Source organism: Lissotriton vulgaris, chromosome 3_1 (genome assembly GCF_964263255.1).
Source record: "Lissotriton vulgaris chromosome 3_1, aLisVul1.2, whole genome shotgun sequence".
Lineage (NCBI taxonomy): Eukaryota > Metazoa > Chordata > Amphibia > Caudata > Salamandridae > Lissotriton > Lissotriton vulgaris.
Genome location: NC_141689.1, coordinates 1167795084 through 1167820034, shown reverse-complemented (window position 1 = coordinate 1167820034; position 24951 = coordinate 1167795084).

Sequence of the window (24951 nt, the reverse complement as noted above, 5' to 3'; positions counted from 1 at the left end):
TAACACTTTGCAACACTAACATTAACGTCTCCTTGAAACAGGCATAAAGTCTGAAGGGGATATTTTCAAGAACTTGTGATAATTATCGCAAAATTAGCTTAAAGCAACTCTTCACATTGTAGTCTATTGCGGGAAAATAGTGTAGTTTTAACGTTGTATTCTCAACACAGCAGTACCATTTGATAGTCTTACCATAACGCCCCAAATGACAGTGTTAAAATCAACGCGACGCCGCAAAAATGTGAAACCCAAACACGAAAAAAGCGGCGATGTCCCAAACAGTGATACAAAAATTAGCAATAACCAGCGACAGGCCTGCAATTCCCATGTGTCATTCGGGAAAATGCACCATAAAAGCAGAGACAAAAAACAGCGAGATGACAATGTATGAATACAACCCCACATCTGTGATGTAGAACAAATGTCCATTGTCCCGCATCAAATAGGCATCACCTCACAAACAATCACAATGTACATTGCCATGCAGTCTGCATGTAAACTGCGCCAATGTGGAAACATACATGGAACCCACTGTGAAACTGCATCAATCAAGTATCAAAGCATGGACGAATGTTGGGGCAGTGACTCCCCCTTACATCCATGTTGCTCATGTTGTGGAACTTGAGTCACAGGGTGCATCCCTGAATCATGGTGGTACACATTTGACCCCAAAAAAAGCCCTGTTGTCACTTGTGGGTCACAAATGACAGCCTATATGTAATGAATTGGGACACATGTGAAACACCGAAGAGTGGTATTCCATACTATCTGTTAACTGGCATTTCGAATACGTGACACCCTAAACAGCGTCTCTGTACCACGGTGGCCCACCCTCCATCTATTATCAAATTATGAAATTGCTAGCACTACATGTTGCACTTACACTTGTCTGACTAATGTGCTTGCACAGATGAGTGACATGCACTAAGGGTATGTGTCTTGGAATGCATTTATTTGCACATGATGTGCCTGTGGTCATTTTGTACTGTCCCATGATTGCTAAGGACTTTCACAATGTGACCTGCTCATGTGAAGAAATTGTCTGTGATGGTGTTCCTACGGGCTATTCCTGCTGCAGCTGCAGTGGGGTGTGGTCCACCTGCCTCATCTTCCTCATCATCGTCCAGTGCATCTGGCACTTGTATCCATGGGGTATTGGTGTGTAGACATATGTTGTGCAACACACAACATGCAATGATCATCTTGCACACAATGTTTGGGCTGTACAGGAGCCTTCCACCTGTGATGCCCAGGCACCTGAAACGTGAATAAAACATGCCAAATGTGGTATCATGATCGCCCTGGTGCATTTGTGGGCTGTATTGTATTGCCTCTGGCCTCTGTGTTAGGGGGTAGGAGGGGTGTCATCATCCAAGCACAGAGTGCATATCCTTGATCTCCTGTGACTGTGCAGAGAGAGATGAGTCAATAGTTTGTTCTGCATGATGTGTTGGCAGGCTCACTGGTACATTGGTGTGTGATATGTGTGACTTTGTGATTCCTGTTTGACATGTACTGCTTGTAGCAAATGTGTGGCATCAATGTGTAACGTAGCCTCATTGCTGCTCCTCTATCACCCAGGCCTATTTACTATTGTGCGTAGCACAGTTGCATCATTTGCACTCCTACGGCACACCATTGTCATGCCTGTCTGCGCATGTCCACAAGCCTGACAACGACACAGTGATGTTGTGTGCTGAAGGGGGGCGGCCACTTGTGTGTAGGCCTATGGTAAGGATAGGGCAGACACAGATGTAGAGTTCAATGCAGGCTGAACTCGCCATGCAGTTGAGGGTAGACCTTTGGTTTATGCTGCAGCAATAGCGACACACACACAACAGTTGGCATGTATGATCCCTGACCCTGTACTGGCTTATGCTCACTCATTTACCCCTTCGGCCGAGCCCGCACTACAGGGGCATGCTACGTAGCAACATTATCCATTGTGGGACGTGTGGCGCTGACACTACAACAGAGGCCAAAACTTAACCACACCCTGAGCCCCTGGTTGATTAACCACATCCCTATGCTGTACTGTCGTATGCAAGTCCACTCTGTTTATGCTTATAGGAGGGTACAATACAGCTACATGTCCCAGGTCTACCCCACTGCCTGAGGTGACATGGTTGCGTCCGCTGTACACAGCACAATGTAATGTGGTAGGGCCTGGGGCCCTCATGAATACATAATGACCACACAGACACACTTAAATAGTTTGTGGGACTGGCTACGGGCATGTGCGCCCGGCCCCTTTTATTGCCAAGGTCACATGTACAGTGACGCCTGTGCTGGATGAGTGTGGAGTGAGCGTAACCCACCCCTCAGGGGCTGGTTGGTGCTGGCAACAACTACAACAGTGATCAGACAATCAGAAGTTCAAAGTTCAAACAGCAAGGGTCCATTACTTGAACTGCACAGAGTTAGTGATACTGGATGCACTGCGGCCGGCACGATGATCCTTTATTCTTCCAGACTGAACCGCGTCTTCCTCTTACTCCTCTCCTCGTGTACAATTATAGGAATTCTGCCATTGAGAAATCAAGACTCAGTTCCAAATGTTTGACCTACTGATCTGCAGTTTGGGCCGAAGGCAGTAGTCAGCAAGGGACCACAGACACGTGTGGTTCTAATGCTATGGCCAGAGTTGGTGGCACCAAATCGAAGGGAGTACAGTGATATCAAACATCCCATTACCATATGAACTCGGCCATCGGGATATCAAGACTCAGTTCCAAATGTGTGACCTACTTGACCTTAGTGTAGGCCAGAGGCAGCGTTGGAATTTGTCAACGAGAAGAGAGTAATACGGGCCTGATGGTCTGAGGAGCCTGCCAATGTCGTGGGTCTCATGCTTGGAGCTTGCACCGGCACGTGGTGGGGCCTTTTTGACACACGCCAGTATCGGAAGTTGAGCAATGAGGCCTGGGTGCGCAAGGGTGGGCAAGACGGATCTGGGGCCAGCGGCCCGGGATACAGCAGGCACACAGGATTGCCGGCAACACCGCCCACGGCGTCGGCCTTGTGGCAGATGAGAAGCACCGCCATGGCAGACATGTTGGCCATTCCGGAAGAGAACAATGCCCAGAGCTATGTGCTTTTTATTCACACCCCTATGCTGGCCTGGCATACGCCAGGCCAGCCCACTCTACTCACACTTTCAGGGGGTGGATGTAACAAGCTACATTTCCCCGATCTTCCCAACTGGCAGGGGTAACATGGTTGCGTCCACTGTCCAGTAAACTCCAAACACCAGCAGTGTATGTCGATAGGATATGTCTGAGGGGCTGCATACTGCGGACTGGCCAGCACATCCACACCACACTTGGCATTGTGTACATTCTCATTCATGGGTCACTTGCCTCTGTTGCACATGCCTGGTTTCCACCTCTCCCCACAATCTGCTATTGTGTGGCTCAGGTGCGATGCCGTTGATGGCTATCCCAGGTTACCACAGTAAGTTGTGCTGTCATGTCTGGGCATGTTGTTTGGCATGTTGTATGTGAGTTTGTAACATGTGCATTACCAGAGTTGTGAGTTGCATGATTGTGGAGTTGGGGTGTTTGGTGCATTCATTTGGTACTTACCAACGAGCAGGGCATTTCTGTAGGTGCCATCCTGGAAGCGCTGGTTGATGATGGACTGTCGGAAGATGTAGGAATCATGCACACTGTCTGGGTAGTTGTCGACGACATTGGTGAGGAGTCTCCGGTGGTCCACTCTTGCCTACACATTGATGGAATGTGTGTCTTTTTTGTTGCGGTAATTGTGTGCAGTGTCCCAGGGGGCACAAGTAGGACATGTGTGCATTCAATTTCCCCAACACGTGCGAGAAGCCAGCTATGGCGTAGAAGCCTTGCTTGGTCTCCAGCTGTTCCAGCGCAGTGTGGGGGAAGTAAAGGTTCTGGGGTAAGAAGCTGATGATGACAGTTGTGAGGGACTTTGATAGGGCTGGCTGGGAGACTCCTCTGACTCTGGCAGTTGATGGTGGGAAGGTACCAGAGGCCAACAGGTGCAGCACAGCCAGCAGCCTTGTCTGTGGAGGGATGTTGGTTGTCCGCTGCATTGGTACCGTCAGCCTTGGGCAATGATGTTCAGGATCCGGAGAATGCTTGTCCTTTTGAGACTGTAGTGGGCAATGACATCCTCTGGTGTAAGGTCTTTGAAGCTGGTGCGTTTTTTGAAGGTCCGCTGTCTTTGTCTGCTCTGCCTCTGTGGTGGTCAGGAGGGTTGCGGGCCTGGGGTTGGTGACGGTGGGTGTTGTGGCCCTCTTGGGGCTCCGAGCGGCATGATCAGTAGCTCCATGGCATCTGTTGTCCTTCTAGTGTGGATCTGGGCTAGGCTCCCTTTTATGGTGCAGGTTGTCATCCGACTTTACACCAGGTAAGAGCAGGTGTTAAATCCCTGCTGCTAATGCGCCTTATTGCCTGGTTTGAGATCTTATCACCGATCTGGCTGGTCGCTGAGAATGTTGCGAAATGATGTTTCTGCCCCTTTTTGCACAGGAACTCCTACTCTGCATCTCATTAGCGTTAGTTTCCGGGGTCATCTGTGGCGATGTTTTTTGCGGATGCTATCGCAGGAAAACTGGTGATATCGGCTCTTAGCATCAGCTTGTGAATGGGGCGATAAATTTCTCGCCACTTTGGCTGTGATAAAGTGCCGGTAACTCAACGATAAGTCCTTGAGAATATGCCCGAGTGTAGTTTTCTATTGTCAAACCTTTTCAAGCTTTGCATGTGTGCCACACTCTACAGTTCACACACAAAGTTGGATTAGTGTTAATTTGTGTCTGAGCATTGTTTTTTTTTTACTAGAAATTTACCCTATATTTGACATCAAACACAAACTTGCACTATGGAGCATGGTTGTGTGCCTTGGCACAAGACAGCCGCAAGGACGCCAGTATTGAGACAGGAAACTAGTGGCATATTTTAGTCAGAAAAAAAAAATACCACATCATTTAAGATGATTTGTACATAATGGTGAAGTGGGTTGCAGACAGACCACTCGTAAATTTGCTCACCATTGGTTTCAGCAAGCAGTGTGGCAGTGTTTAAGTGCCAGAGTCTAAGGTATATCACTGTAGGCTAATTCCGTTTGCGGAACCCAATGCCCCTTCTAATGCTGCCTAATGTCAGTGCCACTGTTATCTACTAACCATCACCCCCTAAAAAATTAGATAATTTAGCCATTCCATGTCACCCAAGGCTATAAGAATGGCCTGGACGAGGTATTATTATTATTGTAGTTTTAAATGCTTTTGAAATACTTGGTTGATATGCTCTGCTTAAAAATTGATAGACAGTACCACCTTGTGGTGGACAGTCAGAAATAAGTGCCGGTTTTGTGAAATAACTGCTGGTGCTGAGCATTGGAAAATACTGGCACAGTTTAAGGACTGCTTGGGCAGATACTCTGTCTCTATTTCAGAATATTGAGATCAAAAATATCAGTCTGCATTATTAACTGCAGAATATTGACTACCTCTATGTCATCAAGGTACGTATATACAGATTAGTTTAGATGTATTATTCTTCACTCAACACCTACTTATCTAGATTACTTTGCCAAGGTAATTAGATGTTCAGTTAAGACTACTAAATCAACTCTCACCAAATGTTCTTACCTTGGTGATAAAGCAGCTGCTGATATTTTGAAGTAGATATTGTTAATGGTCGATATTAAAAATTTGCTATTTCGGTAGAACCCACGCTGGCTAGAGATAGCAAGCAGGCTTCTTCCATGGTCCTTGAAACCTCATATTTTGAGGACTGCAAAAAACATAATGACCTCGACGTTTACGAAGAAGGTGAATATTTATTTTCACTTATTAGCAAGAGTTAAATAAACATTGTGATCATGTTCTCTAGTGAGTATTGTAGCCTTTACAGAACAGAGGGGCATATTACCAACAACTAGCGATAATTATCGCTATGTTGGCTTAGCGGCAATATTTTTATCGCCAGCTGCGGCGATTTTTATCGCTTAGGAACCTTGCTATTATCAAGGTTTATCTCCTAAGCGATAAAAACCGGCCGAAATGCATGAATATTGCTGAAAAGTCAGCAATATTCATGCCTTACCGAGCTAATGCTCTTAGCCATGTTATCCACCTCCCATTGGATAACATGGCTATGAACTGCTCAGGGGCAGATGTTAGCTTTTGGAGATAATCGCGCTTAGCGCGAATATCTCCAAAAGTTGGTAATAGGAGATAGCGATGTTAGCGACTGTTTCCAGTCGCTAACATCTTGGCACGCCCACTTTGCATGTCATTAGTGATAAATATCACTGACATGCAAAGCGGGCCCAAGATGGTCGCTATCTCCTACTAGCTGTCGCTAACTGGTGTTAGCGACAGCTAGGTAATAGGGAGATAATTTTAGCTCCGCTTTCTTGGCTTTTAGAGCCAAAAAAGCAGAGATAAACCCCCTTGTTAATATGCCCCAGAGATCCCAGTGTCTAGTGCATTTTTTCACATCACCTTTGCATTAATGTAAATGCAGGGGGAGCGCAGGTTGTGTGACAGCAGCATATTTTTTGCAAATAAGAACTGTGCAGCCTGTGCACCAGGCCAATCCACTGTAAAGAGCACTTTACCTCCAAATGTGCAAGTGTATGCTTTGTTACTCACGAATGCTTTTGAGGCCAAATCATTTGTGCACATAGTGACATTTTTTACTTACAGGTTTACACATTTGTGCCCAGATTTACCAAACTGTCCCATAATGCAGCGCAGCATGGCTTGGAGAGAAAAGTAAAGCGCCATATCTACAGAACTATGGCCCGACCCTGCTCTTTTCCTAGCACTGGTGCACAATCATACTGCTGGGCACCACACATACACCCTTGCACCATAGTCCTAAGGTGTCAAGGTCAATCAAGCATAATTTTTGCACTTAAAGGGTAACGTTCAAGTAGGATATACTCACAATACCTTGAAAACTTTTCCCACTTCGGATGTGTGCTATACAGAGGAGCATATGTGCAAGGTGAAAAAAGTTAGGAGAAATAAAATCAGTTTTACATTGTAATGCCTGCTTCAAAGAAGTGTTATTTTTGGTGATAAAACCCTTGTACTATTGTTAGTAGATAGGGTTTTGCATAGAAAACCATGGATGTTTGTATGAGAATGCCCATGTACAGCCCATATGGGCTCTCTAGACGCAGAGTAGTGTAACTTTCAGGCAACTTTCCAGTGCAAAACTTTGTGCTGGAAATTATGGGGCATATTATCAAGGGGTTTATCTCCGCTTTTTGGGCTTTAAAAGCCAAGAAAGCGGAGATAAAATTATCTCCCTATTACCTAGCTGTCACTAACACCAGTTAGCGACAGCTAGTAAGAGATAGCGACCATCGTGGGCCCCGCTTTGCATGTCAGTGATATTTATCACTAATGACATGCAAAGTGGGCGTGCCAAGATGTTAGCGACTGGAAACAGTCGCTAACATCGCTATCTCCTATTACCAACTTTTGGAGATATTCGCGCTAAGCTCGAATATCTCCAAAAGCTAACACCTGCCCCTGAGCAGTTCTTAGCCATGTTATCCAATGGGAGGTGGCTAACATGGCTAAGAGCAGTAGCTCAGTAATGCATGAATATCCCTGACTTTTCAGCGACATTCATGCATTTCGTCCGATTTTTATCGCTTAGGAGATATACCTTGATAATAGCAAGGATCCTAAGCAACAAAAATCGCCGCAGCTCGGCGATAAAAATATCGCTGCTAAACCAACATAGCGATAATTATCGCTAGTTGTTGGTAATATGCCCCTATATTTACTGTGTGCTAGGAAGGTATTCCATGGATTCTCCCACACACCCACCCATGGATTTTGGCGTATTCCCATCTTTACTAACACTAGTAAACCTTGGTAGTGCCAAAATGGTCTACCTTCTCAGGGGTGTGTAACAAGTGGAAATACATGTATTTCTCCTCTTTTTCCCATTTTTACATGTGCTGCATTCTTCAGTACATAAAGAAAGAGGGAAAAATCTCGGATCCTGGCTGTAACACAGGCAGCCATGCAGCATGGTGAACCAGTGCCTGTGTTGATGCTTGTCAACCACAAGTGTGCCAGTGCAGAGGGAGAGCACTAAGGTGTCATACCTTAGTACATATGGCCTCTCCATTTGACACAGCACAGCCAGTTTTCCTGCTGCATTGCGCCAAATTGTAGTAAAATCTGTCCCCAAGTATATATTACAATTTAAAAAACTACCATTAGGCCGCCATTCCTATGCAATAGCTACCCTGTCCTATTCTGCACTCTCTACCAGGGGTGCTCGCAGGGATATTTTTGCAGATATAATACAACAGTTTTAAAGATAATCAAGAACCAAGAGGCAAAATCATAAGAGCTCTGGACCGCTGCAAAAACCTGTCCAAAACCATTAACAACATGTCTGCTGCTTGTGCATCATGCAGGTGAAAACACGGACCAAACAAATTCCATACAATGTCGAATGTTATCGTGGCATGCTATGCTTTTATTATAACATTTCCAACAGAAATGTAAAATCAGATTTGTTTCCTTTTAAGGGTGATTCGTGGTCTAAAATATATTGCTTTATGTCCCCACGACTTACTTAAAATTAATTATTATAAGCAATTTATGTATTGTGTATAGGCTCTCACCAGGTGTTTTTTCCGTTACTGTCCTGGAATTAACATCTTCCAGGTTGAATGATAGGGCAAAACTTCTATGGCCCAGTCCACTGTACGTTGTTTGCTTCAGCAGAAATGGTCCAAGGTTTTTTGGCCTGTGTTCAGTTTTATTATTGCAATCCAAAATTCCTGAGCTACTGACCCCATTTGCACGGCAACAAATGACGTAATCGTCTACTCCGTGGATGAAAACTGAACGTATCCTTGTTCAGTTATGCTCTTAAATTATAGACTAGCTGAGTCTTTTTTCTACATATTAAAAATGGTCTTACCTTGTTAATGAAAATTTAAAAAGCCTCTAAAATGAAGCTACAGAAAAGAGAGCAAAGTCTATAAGACATAAGTTAAGAAATGTCTGGGTTTTCATACATCCACTCGGCCATTCTCTTTTGCAACAACAATATGAGGCAGTTTAAAAATTCAGCAAACAAATCACTTAAATTGTACATGGTTTTCATTCTAAAACAAGCTTCAGAGCTTAGGTCTGAAGACTTGTTAGAAAATGGTCCTGTGATTTATATCTGCTGTGTTAGCCCTGGAAGCAATTTGCAAGGGTGCACATGAATAATGCAGATGGAGAACAGCACGAGTTGAAACCATTCAAAGAAAGTAAATGAAGTTCCTTTAAAAAATAAAATTGGAATATACAGCAAAGCTCTTTAATTTGAATTATTCACCAGGATTTGTAATATTGTATGAGGTTCCAAAGATCAGCATGTAGCTGGGAATGGAGGACAATGTTATCATCAACAGTGTAGAACATTTCTTTGACACTCAAAGGAAACACGAACCACGTGCTGCACATGCCAGGGAAGCCTTTTAGAGTTATACAAAATCAGGCTAAAAGGCTGCAAATATAAGCTACACTAAATAATTCAGATCGAGTTCATCCAGCAATACCCATATGTAGAAGAGTAGTGTCTGGACATTTTGGCCGACATTACGAGTGGCCTGGTAATTAGTGTGATATTTCTGCACCTTATAAATTTAATTATTGCTTAAATATCTGCGTGTTTCAGAAAATTCAGGACATTTTCCACGATAAACAACAACAGATTCGACCTGCCCATATTTACCAAACTTTAAAAAAAAACTAAATATGTGCGGTAACACAACTTACTGATCATTTCGCATTTAACCAGGCTCCTCGTAATGAGGGCCATAGACTGTCAAAACATAGGACCTGTTTACAAGATGAGGTGTTATTTTTACCACCCTAGATAAATATCAGTCAGTCAGTCAGTCAAGAATTCTTTATTTCGATTAATAAAAATCATAAAAGAAAACAGTACAAGAAAAAATCAATCCTCCGCACAATAAAAATATAAAATGTCAGTACACATTAGATTCCTAAAATTCATATGTATACACAAAATGGCATTCTTTAAAATACGTCATATATGGTGTCAAAATTTTAAAAAATTTAAAAGTTTAGAAATGGCTTTCCGGACAGTATAAAAAACATCATACAGTGTAACAATGTGTAACCATGGACCTCTATAGACCCTCCAGGGTGAATGCAGTTAAGAGGGTCTTCTTTTATTTATCCGGGCTGCGGCCACCAGGAATCAAGCTACACTGTACGTGACCCGGACAGAGCTAAGCATTTGTAGGTGCATAAGGGCGGGCCTTACTTGTACAAATCCAATTTCCCGCAGGATTGGTTTAAAAAAAATGTACGCACCTCCAAGTAGGGCTCACAGAACATTACCAAATGGAGTGTGTCCTGAACAGAAAAACTGTCACAAGAACAGGGTGGGGCATCTTCTGGTTTCCCCCATTAGGGAATATACCCAACGTGAGGTGGATGAGGTTAAACCGGAATCTCACCAGCAGAAAGCGATGGAAGGGTTTGGTAACATACATCAAATAACGTTCAGTAGATGGACAAATTAATAAACCATAAATCCTTCTGGCAAGTGGTTTTCTAAGTTCCTCCTCCTCCCTCTCAGCCTCCAACAACCTGAGAAATATATGTTTAATCCACCCTATGTCCTCCCTCTTGATGCCCTGTGGCAAAGAATACAAATCTGGTTGGCCCAACCTGTCGCATGCCGCTCTAACATACGACAGCCATGGGACCCTCTCCGCCTTCTCCAGGGCGACACAATCCTTCAGAATCAGGTGGTTAAGAGTAATCTCCTCATTCAGCCAAGTTTTTGCCCAACAAATAAACGGCGCCATCTTTAATTGGTCCAAGATATAGGGCCCGATGTAGGTAGCCCTTTACCGATCGGAATTGGACGAAAATACCGATTTTCGGCCGTTTCCGTAAAGGGCTATCGAGATGTAGGGGCACATTTTCGGTAATTTTACCGAATCGTTATCATTACCGAATCGGTAAATTTTCCGAATTGGTAATATTTACCGATTCGGCAATGATAACGATTCGGTAAAATTACCGAAAATGCAATGTAGGTAGCCGATGTTCCATCAGCACATGGCTTACAGAATCGGTATTTTACCATGGAATACAAATCCATGGTAAAATACCAATTCCTGTGTACATGCACATCTGTGCATGTACACATGTGCCATGTGACAGACAGACGTGCCCTTAGGGCATGTCTGTGTGCCACATTGCACACATGCCCGTTTTGGGGGTGCTAGAGGGTGTCAAAGTGACACCCCCTGCACCCTTGCCAAATTCGGTATTTACCGATTCGGTAAATACCGATTCGGTATTTGACTTTAATCCTATGGGCTTCAAAGGCCCATAGGATTCCATAGCAAATACCGATTCGGTATTTACCGAGTCGGTAATTACCGAATTTGTAAGGAATCGGTAACGATTCCAGATGTTGGGACCAACATCCCATTTACCGATTTTGAAATACCGAATCGGTAAAATTCGGTATTTCAAAATCGGTAAATGGGATTTACCTACATCGGGCCCATAGCCCTGGCCCAGTTCAGAGTGTATTGTAAATGTGGGGGACGATTGCGGGAGTGATAAGAGAGATCTAAAAAACCTATTTTCTGCAATTTGTATGTTGGTCGTGGCTGCATAACCCCGAATTGACGCTCCATAGGACGCAATCGCTACACACTTTGATTTATAAATCTTAAGTATGGCCTCCATGGGTCTTGCTCTTAGTCTCTTAGAGAAGTTCAAGAGAGCTGTAGTTGATCTTACTACTACGTTGCTCCTTAGCTTCATCTGCGGGCCCCAATTACCCTTCTTATCAAAGAGAACTCCCTTTACACCTGAAGCTTTTAACCTTCATGTTCTTACCCCGCGCTCTGGCCACAATTACATGGGATTTAGTGGTGTTAACTTTTAGATCCAGGGCCTCCATAAAACTGCCAAAATAATCCAGCAGCCTCTGTAGGCCCAGGCCCGTGCGTGCCAGTAGAACGGCATCATCCGCGTACACGAGGACCGGGATACCTGATCTGCCTATAAGCGGTGTGTCCAGTGTAGCCATACCCAGGGATTTTTCTAGGGCATTAATGCAAATAGTAAAGAGAAGGGGGGCCAATATACAACCTTGTCTTACCCCACTTCTGAAGCTAAATTTCCCGGCGCACCGGCCTTTCCTCGTAACCCTGACAGAGGCCGAGAGGTCCTGGTGAAGGTAGCCTAGTAAGTTAACCAATGCTTCATCCAGGTCTAGCTCACGTAAAATACTCCATAATTTCCGGCGATTGACTAGGTCAAATGCTGAAGAAAGGTCCATAAAACCCAGATACAAATAACCATCCTTTGCGACTGTGTACTTGCTTATAAGAAGGTGTAAATTTAGGCATTGATCCATGGTGCCCCGGTGTTCTCCGAACCCATACTGGAGGTTAGAGAGGACCCCCTTTCCTGCCAGCCAATCCCCCACTCTCTTGAGTATGACTCTGCCCATGATCTTAACGGCAGAGTCGAGCAGTGAGATTGGCCTATAACAGGCCGGGTCCACTCTGCACCCCTTCTTGAAATTAGGGACTATAACGGATGACACATTGGTCAGAATTGTAGCCCAAAATTGTGCATACAAGATATACAAATCTGCGGGCACCCCATCCGGACAAGGAGCCTTGTGTCTAGTAGTCTCTCTGATCGCCCTTTCTACCCCATCCAAGTGAAACCTTACTGACGTGTTATTCCCAAAAGGAGCTTCGCCGCCCAATATAGGGCCCCCCTGATCAATTTCATAGATGCCTTTAAAATGTAAAAGCCAACTGTCATCAGGGATAACACAGTCCGTGTCCAGGTTCTCCTGGTCCGAGAAGAATGTCTGGTTTATAATAGCCCAAAACTTTCTACTGTCCCTCAACACATCCATGGATTGCAAATGTTCCCAAGCTTCCTCCCTAATTTGTTGTTTACGCGTGGCAATGGCAGTTTTATACTCCTTACGAAGTTCTGCCACTAGTACCCTATTCCTCGGCCTATATTTTAGTGCCTCAAGCAGAGCACCATGGGTCTTAGAACAGTTTTTATCAAGCCATTTGTAGGCCCTCATAGTATGTGTACTTTTTCCACCCTCTAGGTCCTTGGTGATCTCCTTGCACACAGCTACATAAGCTGCAACAACGTCTGCTCCTGCAGCGGTGTCGTTCAAGCAGACAGCCAAATTGGCCTCAGTTTTATTCGCTAATTCCTCAAAGAAAGCCTCTGGGACAACCCTACTCCATTTGATACGTCTCCATTGATCAGTGGATAACAAATCCTTGGACGCCCCTCCCTTTAGCTCCTTCTGGTGCCTACCGATGCCGAGGTCAACTACCAGCAGAACCGGGTTATGGTCGCTGAAAGTTGAGATCACTGCACCGTAGGCTGTGATTTTGTCCAAAAGACCAGGGGATAAAAAAATGTAATCGATAACCGAGTTTGCTCCTCGCCCTATAAAGGTGGGAACTCTCTCCTCTCTATTGCCAACCCCTGCTTCAAATAAATTCATATAGAAGAGAAGGGCCTCAAGGGCCTCTCCCTCTTTACTGTGCTCAAAATGGGGTACCCCCTCGGGTGGTAGCCCTCCATGGACATCAATATAGCACTCCCAGGGGCAAGGATGTAATTTAAAATCACACAGAAGCACCAACTCTGGGGAAAGAGATTGTTCCTGTATGTATACTGACAAAATTTGCTCTAGGGTAATAAGGTGCTCATTCTGTAAAGAGCCCTCTCTTGAGTTATACAAAATAATTAATAAGAATTTGTGTTGATCAGAAACAGTCCACTCAATTATTAAAAAGTTCATAAAATCAGTTTCTAGTTTTCTAAAGGCCCCTGCTAAGTTTAGGGAAAAGAGGACTAGCAGACCCCCTTTAGGTCTTCCCGCTGTCCCTTGAACAGCGGGGTTAGCAAAACTAACATAACCGTCCAGTAAAACACTGGGCGAGGTATCCCAAGTTTCCTGGAGGGCAATAATCTTGTGGTGCCTGATATACTCCAACCATATAGGGTCATTAATTTTAGATCTGATATCCGCCACGTTCCAGGTCAGAATTTTACAAATATGCCTCTGTTCTCCTACCTCAGCCCTCATCCCTGCCAAACAGGGAGATAGTCAATCGTTTGACTCCATTGGAGACAGGGGAGAAAAACGATTAGTGAGACTTATCTCTACTAAGGGTGGACCGCCCTGCTGTGCATTTGAAGGTATACACGATACACCCCTAACCACCCTCCCGGGAAGCTCCCGTGTAGGCCTTTGTGCGATGTTGTTAGCCTGATGACACGGCATCTGCAGAATGGTACGGGGTGCCCATCCTGACAAAACACCAGGGGACGGCCAGGTGGCCCGGTGGACCTGGCTGGAGGATAGAAGAACCCAAGGGGAAGAGGTCTAATGCCCTTATACGTCAGGTTGGAGGCATCCCAGAACAGTCTTTGAGCGCTGGCCTGGTCATTAAAATTAACCACCACACAATCCCCTGGAATGCATTTTGGGCGACACCCAACCCAACTAACCTTTCTTGCCCTAATCGCACTACTTGTGATATCTGTGCCTCCACTGCAAAACTGCGAATACCATTGCCTAGCCAGGAACATAATATCATGGGTTGTTTCGTTGTGGCCCGTCGTTACGGAGGAAACCCCCGTAAAAACGGCCACTAACGGGGTGGCTTCTGGGGGTAACTCAAGGTGGCAGTCCCTATGACGGGCCTGCCTGAAGCCATCCATACTGTTATCTCTCCTCTTACTGGCTCCAGAGTTGGAGCTCACTATTCCCTCCCTTGTTGCCCCCCCCAACCCAAAACTCCCACTCTGACCGGACTTTTATCCCTTAAAGCTTCCCGGTCCTTGTTCCTAGTGTTAACATGAGGGTCACTGACGATTGGGTTCTGAGGGAATCTTAGCATGTTTACCTTCATGATCACCACAACACAGCTGCTTTCTCTTTCCCATTGCAGATATCAATGGGGTGGCCCAGCCCGGCCTCTACCGTCCTCGGACGGCCTCAGACGGCCCGCCCTTTGCCCGGGCTTTGCCCGGCGCGTTCCGCGCGGGTCCCGCAACGCGGGGTTGCTGTGCTGATTATGTACACCTGGGAAGGGTGTGGCGAGATGGTGTTTCACTGCCCAGATGTCCGCTGGTCTTTGTGGTTCCCTCCGTGGGCTGCATTGCTCCAAACCACAAACTGCGAGCATTACCCGTGTAGCGGGAAATGCAAGAGGTATTCCGGTAAGCCAGGGGTGGAAGAGTGCCTCTCCTCAAGTCACGTCCCCCTCAGTCACTCCCTCCGTGTCCCTCCGTGTCCTCGCAAACGGCAAATGATTCCCGCAGTGCCGGATTGCTGTGCTGATTATGCACACCTAGGCAGGGCGTGGCGAGATGGTGTGTCACTGCCCAGATGTCCGCTGGTCTTTGTGGTTCCCTCAGTGGGCTGCGCCGCTCCAAACCACAAACTGTGAGCGTTTCCCGCATAGCGGAAAGCGCAAGAGGTATTCCTGGAAGTCGGGGGTGGAAGAGTGCCTCTCCTCCAGTCACGTCCCCCTCAGTCACTCCCTCCGTGTCCTTGCAAACGTCAAATGATTCCTGCAGTGCTGGATTGCTGTGCTGATTATGTACACCTGGGCAGGGCGTGGCGAGATGGTGTGTCACTGCCCAGATTTCCGCTAGTCTTTATGGTTTCCTCTGTGGGCTGCACCGCTCCAAACCACAAACTGCGAGCGTTTCCCGTGTAGCGGGAAACGCAAGAGGTATTGTTGTGAGTCGGGGGTGGAAGAGTGCCTCTCCTCCAGTCACGTCCCCCTCAGTCACTCCCTCCGTGTCCTCGCAAACGGCAAATGATTCCCGCAGTGCCGGATTGCTTTGCTGATTATGTACACCTGGGCAGGGCGTGGCGAGATGGTGTGTCACTGCCCAGATGTCCGCTGGTCTTTGTGGTTCCCTCCGTGGGCTGCGCCGCTCCAAATCACAAACTGCGAGCATTTCCCACATAGCGGGAAACACAAGAGGTATTCCGGTGAATCGGGGGGTGGAAGAGTGCCTCTCCTCTAGTCACGTCCCCCTCAGTCACTCCCTCGTGTCCTCGCAAATGGCAAATGAGTAGTTATTATTGGGTAGTTGTTGGAAGTGACAAATAACTCCTTTTATGGGTGTATGTTGTATAATGTGCAAATGTTTGGTGTTTAATGCTTCAAAATCTGCATGATATGGTAAATACCGTATGTGTTCTCCTATTAAATTTCAGCAGGTTTGACCTGCTGAAATTTCACGAATGTTGGGATATTTAACACATCGGATAATTATTGGATGTGTTAAATAAAACCAAACTCATAATACCGTACCATGCATAAACACAGGTTTACACAGTTCACTGACAGAATGCGGGGTGGCGTCGCTTTGTTCACATTGGCGACAACAAAGCGGGGCAAGTGATTGGCAGACCTCACATCCACCCACAGGGGAATATTATCAAGGTTTTAATTGACATTATAATAGTGCGCCCACATGGGTAATATATCAGACACTACAACATCCAGAAGGCCGTATGTTCGGCCACGCCCATCGAGGCAGCTGTTACAAATTTAACTGTGCATCAGCACTAGCGCTTTTCTTCCTGTACAACCAACATGCCACTGAAAAAGGGATTTTGCCTTTCCCGAAACGCGTCTGGCATTCACTTTGAGATGTGTTTTCCTGTCTAAGTGTGTTGCCTGCATGCCGCCAATAAATCATGTGAAGTATCGTCTTCCAGTGGCCTTCTTGAAAGATATATATATATACGGGATGGTCTCGATTCATTTAGTGACGTCATGGTGCAACAAGTTAAAAAGATGGCACTAAAGACTGACAAAAAGCGTCAATTTACAAACAAAGAGAGACAAATTAATCAACTGTCCATCAAATTGAAAAATGCTGAAGTTGTTGTTCGAAACTCGGACAAAGGTGTGAACATTGTTTTATGGCCAGCCACGGAATATCTAGAGGAGGCCCACAGGCAATTAGATGACCCACAATGTTATTCCAAGAGCACCCCCCAGAAATACAGGGTGATGTTGGAGGCTCTATTTAAGAACTTGGTGGCATGGAAGGGCTTTGGTATGCTTAGTGGAGATGAGTTTAAGTTCATCAAAAAAGATCATCCACTGACACCATATATTTATTTCATACCAAAAGTCCACAAGAATATTTCCAAACCCCCAGGAAGACCAATAATCGCAGCATGTGGGGGCCCTTTGGAAAATCTTTCAAGATACATTGATTACTTCTTGCAGCCACACATGAAGTCCTTAAAGTCATATATACAAGATTCAAGTGACTTTCTGCGTAAATTGAATGATGTTCTATGGAGCCCAGATTTGTTGTTGGTAACGTTGGACGTCAGTTCACTATACACTTGTATAAAGCACAAGGATGGCCTGCGGGCATGTGAGTATTATCTTAGCCGCAGACCCATTGAACTGACCCAACACACCAAAATGCTCATGGAAATGTTAAAGTTCTGCCTCGACAACAACTTTTTCAGTTTTAATGGACAAATGTACCAACAGGTCCAGGGTGTAGCAATGGGGGCCAGTTTCTCCCCCAGTTATGCCTGCCTCTTTATGGGGTGGTGGGAGGAACTGGTCCTCCAGCGAAAATTTGAAGATTATTGGACTACTAATGTTACCTGTTGGTTCAGGTTTATTGACGATTTATTTATTGTGTGGCGAGGCTCCGAAGAAAGTGTTTTAACTTTTATACATGACATCAATAACAACGATCTTAATTTGCATTTTACCTCCGACATTAGCAGGGAATCGGTAACATTTTTAGATGTACAGGTTTTTATATGTAACAATGTGATTTCCAGTACTCTTTTTAGAAAGCCGACGGCAGGTAACACTCTTTTACACGCTACGAGTGCTCATCCCCAACATCTAATCAAGTCAATACCCTATGGCGAGATGCTTCGCATCCGCAGGATTTGTAGCAATCAAGAAGATATGTTTGCAAAACAACAGGAAAGCTTTGTTAGATTTGTAAATAGGGGATATACTGCCAATCTAGTGAACACTGCTATAAAGAAATCTAGGGTCAAAGATAGGGGCGATCTGCTGACCAGGAGAGTAAAAGAAAGTAAGAATACCAATGAGGTTAGACTCATCCTGACATACTCCAAACAGGAGAAAGAACTAAGGAGTATTGTCAGAAGAAATTGGCACTTTGTAAAGGATGATCCCACAATTGGTGATGTGATGCCCCCTAATCCTTCAATTACCTTTCGAAAAGGTTTGTGTATGGGCTCTATCCTCTCCAAAAATAGTCAAGATTACATAGGCAAGGAGCCCTGGAGACCGATCAGCAGGGGTTTTTACAAGTGCATGGTATGCAAAGCATGCCAACATGGTGTTAATACCAAAAGATATACAACAGTGATTCCCAAAACCATCAGGGAAATAAAACAGCATTTAACCTGTAGGACAGAATACTGTGTATATATCTTAGAGTGCGACTGTAAGCTCAAATACATTGGCAGCAGCAAGCTACAAATACACAAGCGTATCTTGCAACATTTACGCGCCATTGTAAATAAAGACCAAAGTTATCCAGTGGCCAGACACTTTGAGGCATGTCACAACAGTAAACCTCAGTGTCTGAAATATTTTGCTATTGAGTCTGTAGCACTTACCAGAAGAGGAGGTGATAGGGAGGCATGCATGCGCAGGCTGGAAACCAAATATATTTTGGAATTCAACTCAAAGTGGCCGGGGGGTCTTAACACCACGGAGGACCTCCACACATACCTTTGACCACTCTGGGACAAGGCCACCCTCACCATATTATTAACACCATGACAAGATCTTAGTCTGAAGAACTATAGGAGTTGGTCCGCACCATGCACTTTGTTGACATATCGTGTTTATATTGTACTATACTATGTATAATTTATATGTTGAGTGTATATATTAGGTGTGTGTATAAATACATTAACGGATTGATTTTAGCCGTCGTTTTAGATATTAGGATAGTTCGTTTTTTATCCTGGTTTTTGATATGGCGACTGATTTTAGTCATGTTACCGATTCCCTCCTTTTTAGACTGTTTTTATGGTGTGAAGATTATCCTTATATGTGCAATATTGATGATGTATATAATTAACTTGTTTTGACAACAGGAAGCTAAGCTCTGTTTTAATAGGGCCTAGACTTCCCTTCCTCTCCTATCCTAGTACTGTATAACCTCCAGCACCAGCCACTTTATTTGTATTTGCACTTTATTGACCGCACATTGTCACTTTAGAGGAAGGAATTACAATTAATAATAATTTTTCCCTTAGAGACACGAGGTCACTTTAAATATATAAGTGCAATAGTCCAGCCAAAGGATAAGAATGAAATAATGGAGCCGGATGTATATTTAGGCCCACAATCTTTTTCTTTTTTGAGCTTTTGTGGCTGATATTTTTGACGTCTTGAATTCATTTCTTATTGTTTTTCCCCTTTTTTTAAACAAAAGAGATCCACAATGATAGAATAAATTTCTTCCCCTTTTTTGTTGGATTCTCTTTTTTCACTACAACCATAACACGAGTAGTGAATAGCTGTATAATTTTGTATTATACCTTAAATTCACTAGGGTGAGCACATATCCTTTAAGCACAATAATTCTTGTTAGATTGTGATGGACAAGTTGGTATATTTCTTTCTCAATGCCATCGGCAAGAGTAATATAGGCATTTATGCATTTATCACCAATTTTTATCGAATTGGCAATACTCTTTGCACATTGAATTTGAAAACAGTATATGCATAATTTTAAATCAATTTATAACGATGCAATATTATGACTTATTTATGTATTTATACAGGTATTTTTTAAGTTTTAATATTGGCAGTGTGAGAAAATGTATGTAAAATGTATTCATACATGGAGTATTTTTTCTATGTCCACCATTGTCTGACATGTGACCACACGTTATCACTTTAAATGGGCAAAAAGCAATCTGTATCGTCATGTGACCAAGGCCGCTTTGACGGCTGAAACGCGTCATGACAGACTACCTGATGACTAAATAAAGAATGCTGAAAGAAAGTTGGTCCTTGCCTCGAGTTTCCTTTGGAAAGGAGCGCTGCTGCGAGGTATTTGCAGAATATATATATATATATATATATATATATATATATATATATATATAAAACCTACTGGCGGTCGCCAGTAGGTAGTTATAGTTAGGATTTTTTTCAATGTTAAATCCCAAAATTCTATTTGGAATAACTTTGGCGCCGGTTAACGAATCTGTCTGAACATTTCCTCAAAATGGCCTCGTCAAGCTCCGGTCCTTCCCCGAAAGTTTGGGGGGGATGCATCAAGCGGGGGCCGAGATAAAAGGGGGTCCCAAAACACATTTTCCCCATGTTAATTTCCATAGGGCGGTCAACCTCACTTTTAGCCGGAACGGCTGAATGGATTTCCACCAAACTTGGCAAAATTGTAGGGACTGGTAGCCCGATGTGCCTTTGCTATGTCTCAAGATATGTGCTCCAGTGGATTTTGAGTAATTTAGGTTCAAAAAAATATATGTATCTATAGGCGCGCCCCGGTACGCGCACCGGGGAGCGCACCGGGCGTGCTACGCGACTTGCGCATGGAAAGGTGATTGGTTCACGGGTGTCTGTAAACATTCGAAGAAGTCTGGAGCGGCCGCCATCTTGTGTCTCGGTAGGATCGAGACACAAGAGGTGGCATAAAAAAAAGGGGGACGCACCAGCGGTGTAAAAAATGCGCCTCGTTGCGCCATATTTAAAAAGTGACGCATCTAGGTAGATGTGTCACTTTTTAAACCCCTGCGCCACATTATACCTGCGTCAGGTATAATGTATGCAGAGGGGGCGTTCCCCCGCAAAAAGCCTCGTAATAGTGACGCAGTGAAATCTATGAGATTTAACTTCGTCACTTTTAGGACGCTGTTGCGTCAAAATCTTGCGCCTGCCTCACAGCAGGCGTAAGACTAACGCAAGCCCTTTCACATGGGGCTTTCCCCCATGTGAAAGGACACATTACTGGAGTTGACACTCTCCAGCAATGCGTCACTTTTGCGCTTACAGATACGTCAGAAATACACATATAACAAACTGTTGTACCAACAGATCCAAGGGACTGCCATGGGTACTTGCTTCGCCCCCAGTTATGCGAACCTGCATATGGGGTGGTGGGAGGAGCAAGTACTCATGGCCCAGCACACTGAAACATACCTCGAACATGTTGTTCTTTACAAAAGATACATAAATGACATCTTTATGGTATGGAAGGGAACAGAAGAAAGTGCGGGTGCCTTTGTGAAAACCATTAATGAAAACAGTTTGAATCTTAGTTTTACAAGCACCATAGACACTACCAAAGTCACATTTTTAGATCTAGAGGTTTTCTTGAATGAAAACAAAATTGAGACCAGAACATACAGAAAAGAGACAGCTGGAAATACCATACTACACGCGTCCAGTTTCCATCCGGCCAAGCTAAAAGAGAGTATACCTTACGCGGAGTGTCTCCGCATGAAAAGAAACTGTAGCTTAGAGAGTGACTTCAGTGACAACACTGAGAGGCTCTTTTCCAGATTGAGAGAAAAAGGGTATAAAAAACACACATTAGACCAAGCAAAAAGCAAAAGCGAAAAATTCGCTAGAAATTATTTGCTCAAAGAGAAATCTCCCATAGTGTCCAGCCAGGGAGATAGAAAATCTTTCACTCCAAGAATGATAACAGGCTATAACAAACACCATAAGGACCTACACAGAATCATGTATAGGCACTGGCCACTCATAAAAATGGACCCAACCACTGGTCAAAGTTGTGCCAAACTACCCCAGCTAACCTTCCGGAGAGCAATATCAATGAGACAGGAATTGGTCAACTATGCGCCCATTGTCAGTAAAAATGTGAACAAAAACCTGCCTTGGTTACAACCCCTTAAAGGTTTTTACAAATGTTCTAAATGCAAAGCGTGTTCTCATGGAATCAACACCAAAAATATCGAATTTCCTTTCAGGAAATCCCCCTACACTATTAAAGGTCACTTTAACTGTAAAACTGACCATGCAGTCTATGTTCTCAGTTGTAGCTGCAAAAAATTATATGTAGGGAGTACGAATTATCCGGTCCATGTAAGAATATTGCAGCACTTGCGTGCCATCAGTAATGATGACCCTACTTACCCCTTTGCGAGACACATAAACACGTATTACAAGGGGAAGATAGACGAATTAACATACTTCGTAATTGACCATGTGGCGCAAAATCCAAGAGGTAGAAATAGACTGCAAGCTCTCAGACGTTTAGAGTCCAAATATATCATTCAGCTTAACTCTAAGATTCCGAATGGCCACAATGCTGATGAAGCACTTAGTGTCCATTTGTGATTACAACTAAGAGTTTCACTGTGTCCCAGCGAACTCCTCACGCTCCTCAAAGTGTACCCAACAGCTGTGAACATCTAGCTTCACCATCTTTTGTATTTTAAACCTCACATTTTCACGTTATTCCTTAAGCACTCCACTCTCAAAAACGACAATAGGACTTGATTTATGACACCGAGGATGCCTCTTCGTTTTAAACTCACTGCGATGGATACACTTACATAAACCTAAAAAAAACAAAATGCCATTGTTCTAGATTATATTGATTAAGGGGTGCAAGTAGCTAACCATCGACACACCGAGACGCTGTAGTAGTCTAGTGTCATTGATGGGTTACGTAAGGATGCAGTAAACATTGCTACTTTGCCCACTTGGGCAGCACTCCTGTTTAGAAATATATCTGCATTTGTATGTAATAGGCGAATTCATGATTGTATTAGTATATGTTAAAATTGTATACCAAGTGCCTTCCATCACGCAACCCATGGCATCCAGTACTCGAGAATTTTATGCGCTATGTGATTTATAGTAACTACGAGGGAGACTAATTAAGTTGCTGTATCACACAGAAGTTTTCTGTGTGTCTGTGATGCTGCGTTTTTTGTTAATACACCACTCATGAGCAACTCGACAGCCTCATGGGCGCGTTACCCACTCATTGTAGACCAATGTACCTAAACGGCACTTTACATTTTCTATCAAATCTGTACTAAAAGTTTTTCAATTAACCACCTTCATCTGTGAAGAGAGCCCTGCTCACTTTTCATGTAAGGTATCAGATACCCTTGCACCCATCCAAGTATTCTGCACGTTTTATCGTCCCTCGTTGTTTACTTAAGTGTGGCACTGCTATTTAAAGACCCAGCGCTAACTCAGGTAATTAATCTACCTGCGCATATTTTGCAATCGACATTCTCTTTATTAATACTAGCCCTTGGGGATCAGGTTTCCAAAACGCACTCAGAATCCAATTATCGCAGCTTAGCAAAACGCCACACAAGCATCCATACCTGTTTTCACGAACACGAGGCCCAAACATCAACATGGGTGGAAAATTACAGAGCAGTCATGCGCTGTCAGCTCTTATAGCGAGCGCAACCCTTCTTTCTTTTATGTCAACTGACACACAAACCGAAGTTTCTTTCCTTGCGATATGTTTTCTTTTCCAGGACAATAATGAGAATTGTTTTATAAACTGCAAACCTATGTTTTTGACAATTATGTTGTAGTCCTAAAAAACGCATATGAATTGTACTAAACAATTAATTTAGAAAGAAATAGAAGGTTTATTTTCAATTTTGGAAACATGACTTTGCATTTAAATGTAATTGTTTCATTTCCATTAAGGTGTCACATGTCAGTTTTGTCATTTCACATTGAACCAATGGGTTTTTAGTATACACTATATATGTTTTGTATGCACTTGGTGAAATCAGATGTTTTTCTTGTCAATAAAGACCCTTGATTGGAATCCAACGGAGTCGGTGCCTGCTTTTCGAAGAAGTGTGAACACAGGATTGAGTTCATAAATATATATATATATATATATATATATATATATATATATATATATATATATATATATATATATATAGTTTAAAATTAATAATATGTAAGTTAATATTACTTCTATAACTTTTTCAATATAGCATATATGATTGATTTCATAAATATATAGTTTACATCAAGTATGTAAATGTTGTAAACATGAAAAATGAGAACCATGCACCCATTGCACACCGTACGCACATCGTGCACAACCAAACAAATGTGGCAGCAGGATGTTTGAATTCGCCAACCACCAAGGCCAGTATGCGATCTGTACCCAAATCTCAATTTAAACAAAAATGTAAATATGTAAATACATATTTTAAAAAGGATAAAAAATCACATATCTTTATAAAAGCTTAAAAATATAGAACAACTTTGTGATTTTCTTGTTGCTCACTGTTTATTCTATATTTCTTCACAGGTTCCCTCGTACCTCTCTCCTCTTCCTCGTTCTATCTCTGTCTGTTCCCTTGCTTTCCCTTTCCCTGCTGAAGGGAGATGTGTTGTAATCTCTATCCTTTTTCCCCTGCACCTTCCTCTGTGTGTTTCCTTCATCTCTTTCCCTCTTGGTATCTTCCTCTCTCTCCCCGCCTCCTCCTGCCTCTTTGAAAGTTCCACTAGAGTTCACTTTGGAATGTTGAATGTGTGGTCAGTTGCGGAGAGTGGATGACAGAATAAAGATGTTTGAACTTACCTTGCCTCAGAGTTCATCTTATTTATAACAAAGTGTTTTTATTCTGTAACGTAATCTGTACACACTGCAATTTTACAGAAATTGTTGAAGATATAGTGCAATTGCTTTTCCACTCTAAAATGTGAAAACAAGTTACAAAACCTTGAAATTCACTGAAAAATCATGTTTCAAGAGTGTCATAGTTAGAATTTAGCATTTAGAAAACCTTATAAATTTACTGAAAAAACCATAGGTTTCAGGGACATTTTAGTTTGGAA